This window comes from Scyliorhinus canicula, chromosome 15, assembly GCF_902713615.1.
Source record: "Scyliorhinus canicula chromosome 15, sScyCan1.1, whole genome shotgun sequence".
Taxonomy (NCBI): Eukaryota; Metazoa; Chordata; class Chondrichthyes; order Carcharhiniformes; family Scyliorhinidae; genus Scyliorhinus; species Scyliorhinus canicula.
In genome coordinates, this window is record NC_052160.1 from 94,687,269 (window position 1) to 94,690,366 (window position 3,098).

General features: G+C 44.7%; 1 non-coding gene across 1 annotated transcript; it reads right to left on the reverse strand.

Moving 5' to 3' along the window:
* Nucleotides 1-1,286: 1,286 nt before the first annotated feature.
* LOC119979149 lies at nucleotides 1,287-1,389 on the reverse strand. The gene has a single exon (XR_005463655.1). It is a non-coding gene; the product is annotated as a U6 spliceosomal RNA (small nuclear RNA).
* Nucleotides 1,390-3,098: the final 1,709 nt, after the last annotated feature.

The window sequence follows — 3,098 nt, forward strand, 5'->3', positions numbered from 1 at the left end:
ATACGTGGGCTTGAGTAGGGTGATCATTGCTCGGCACAACATCGAGGGCCGAAGGGCCTGTTCTGTGCTGTACTGTTCTAATTCTAAAAAAAGGTTATTTGGTCTATTGTGTCTGCATCGGCAAACAACTTTATAATCTCAAATTCCCATACTTTAATAGCTAAAACAAACAAAATGAAAAGGGAAAGCACACTTTTGTTAATGTCTTGTGATGTGTGCAGCAGTGAAACATCTTTGTTTAAAACGAACAGTCTCGCTCAACTCCTGTTCGACAAAGATTGAGATTTTAAAAAAAGACCAGTGAGGTTTAAATGGAGAACACTCTTGGCAAGCCTCACATATTTTATTGAGATTGCATCCTTTATAGCTTGAAGCATAATGACTGTTCTTCACCTTTTGAACACCGAGATCACTCTGTAAGTTTAAGTTGAAAAATGGAAAGGAAAAGGCCATGCTGAGACATTGCTGTGAGCCTGTAATGAGTCAATTATCTGCTCACTTGGAGCAGAAGATCGGAATGTGCTCCAAGCCAGCCAGCTCGGTGACCCATGATGTCTTTGCTGGCTCAACGATCTTCTTCGCTGCTTAATAGTGACAGTGGAGATGGAGCCTTTGCACTGGTAGGATCCACTGGGGTCAATTCAAATTACCCTGTTTAGCCCTCAGCCACGCCAAGGATGTTTGGGCACACAAGCATTCCAGGTGAGTAGTAGTGAGTTGACCTTGAGAAGTCTGGTAATCCTGCAGAGAAAATCAACATAAAGTAATTTGGTGTCAACTGCCGGTGCAGAATCGATGGGCAAATTGGCCTCCTTCTGCACTGTAAATTCTAATATTATATGGTTGAGTCACGTCACAGGTTTAAGTCCGACTCCTGTGCATAATCTGGGCTGACTCTCCAGGGCAGTAACCGAGGGAGGGCCACAATAGAATAGAACTATAGAATCCTTATAGTGCAGAAGGAGACAATTCGGCCTATCGAGTCTGCTCTGACCCTTCGAATGAGCCCTCTACCCACATCCACTCACTCAAACACCCCTCCCTACCCCCTAACCCCATAATCTAACCTTCACATCCCTGGATACAAAGGGGCAATTTAGCATGGCCAATCCACCTAACCCGTACATCTTTGGACTCTGGGAAGAAACCGGAGCATCCGGAGGAAACCCACGCACACACGGGGAGAATGTACAAACTCCAGACAGTCACCCAAGGTTGGAATTGAACCTGGGTCCTGGCACTGTGAAGCAGCAGTGCTAACCACTGTGCCACTGTGCCGCCCCAATTAAAATATGGAATGCTTGATGAATTTTCATGCTATCCTTGAGCAGGGGCCATGCTAATCTTCTCTGTATCGTTCCAATGTTAGTATATGTGCTTCGGAGGTGCTGCCTTTCAGATGAAACATTAAATCATTTGCCCCCTTGAGGACTGTATGTGGAAGCTTGCTGTGCACAAATTGGCTGCTGGGTTTCCTATATTACAACAGTGATGACACTTCAAATGTACCTCCTTTACTGGAAAGCACATGAGACCATTCTGAGGTGTGAAGGGTGACATGTAAATCATTTTCTTTAATTGTAATTAAAAGTTGCAGCAAGGTTCAGACTTTGCAGTCTTGTTAGCTGCTCTTTCTCCATGTTAGAATGAATGCCACATGGCAAAACCATAGCCATTGAATGTACCCTTAAGCCTGTAGATCTTGAGCTGTCCTGGCAGACTGTTTCAACAGCAATCGAGCTCAAGCCACAGTACGGTTAGAAATGCTGCAGTGCAGGAAGGGTTATTGGTGCATCCCTCCTGTAGACACAGTCTGCCCTCCGCTGTTCCAATTACTTCATGGATCATTGCTACACAGTGTTGAGAACAGCAGGACTGAATAACAAAGAAATGTGTGTTGACAGAGTCAAGGGTTTTCATGAGGTCAACAAAGGCAATGTACACTATTCCTTGCACTTTTCTTCAGTGAAGATCATATCTTAATGCCTCTCGATGGGCGAAACCCGCACTCTGACTCTGGGAAGGAAGAGGTTGAGGAGGAGGATCTGTAATGATCTTTCCTGAGGCAGACAACAAGGAGACACAGTTAGTACCATTGACTCCCTTCTTGAGTATAGTTATATTGCTCCAAAACTCAACATGCGATGGGATTATTCAAAAATGTAACAACTGCATTGTCTGTGGATCTGACCCGTTTATTTGTGCCATAAACTGAGAATACTCTTGGGAGGGCAAGGCTAGTTATGAATCTTGAGTATGTTATTTCATAAACAAAGAACATATAGGGCAACAAGTTATTTACTTTAAAAAAAAAATTTCCAGTTAAGGGGCATTTTAGCGTGGCCAATTCACCTACCCTGCACATCTTTGGGTTGTGGGGGCGAAACCCACGCAAACATGGGGAGAGAATGCGCAAACTCCACACGGACAGTGACCCAGAGCCGTGATCAAACCTGGGACCTCGGCGCCATGAGGCAGCAGGGCTAACCCACTGCGCCACCGTGCTGCCCTTCGGGCAACAAGTTATGACCAAACTCACTTAATTCAATTAATACAATTTATATAACACAATAATAACACAAAAGAGTAGGGCAGCATGGTGGCGCAGTGGTTCGCACTGCGGCCTCACGGTGCCGAGGTCCCAGGTTCGATCCCGGCCCTGGGTCACTGTCTGTGTGGAGTTTGCACATTCTCCCCGTGTTTGCGTGGGTTTCACTCCCACAAGATGTGCAGGCTAGGTGGATTGGCCATGCTAAATTGCCCCTTAATTGGAAAAATGAATTAGATACACTAAATTTATAAAAAAGAAAAAAAAATAACACAAAAGAGTGAGCCTGCTATGCTTCACCATATCAATGAGGTACCTTTCTTGACTTAAATGAATTTTAACTCCCGAGACTGGTAAAAACTTGCCTTTGCTGTGTCCTACTTAAGAACCCGACTGACTGCATCTTTCTTTGATTTTAACTCAACTCATAGGGATGTCCTATCCCAGAGAACCCATGCCAAATGACCAGGACGAGAACGTTCCAATGAAATGAACAGATTGGTACGGAGTTGTAGCGACTTTGAAATGACGGATTGGACAGGGATCCGGA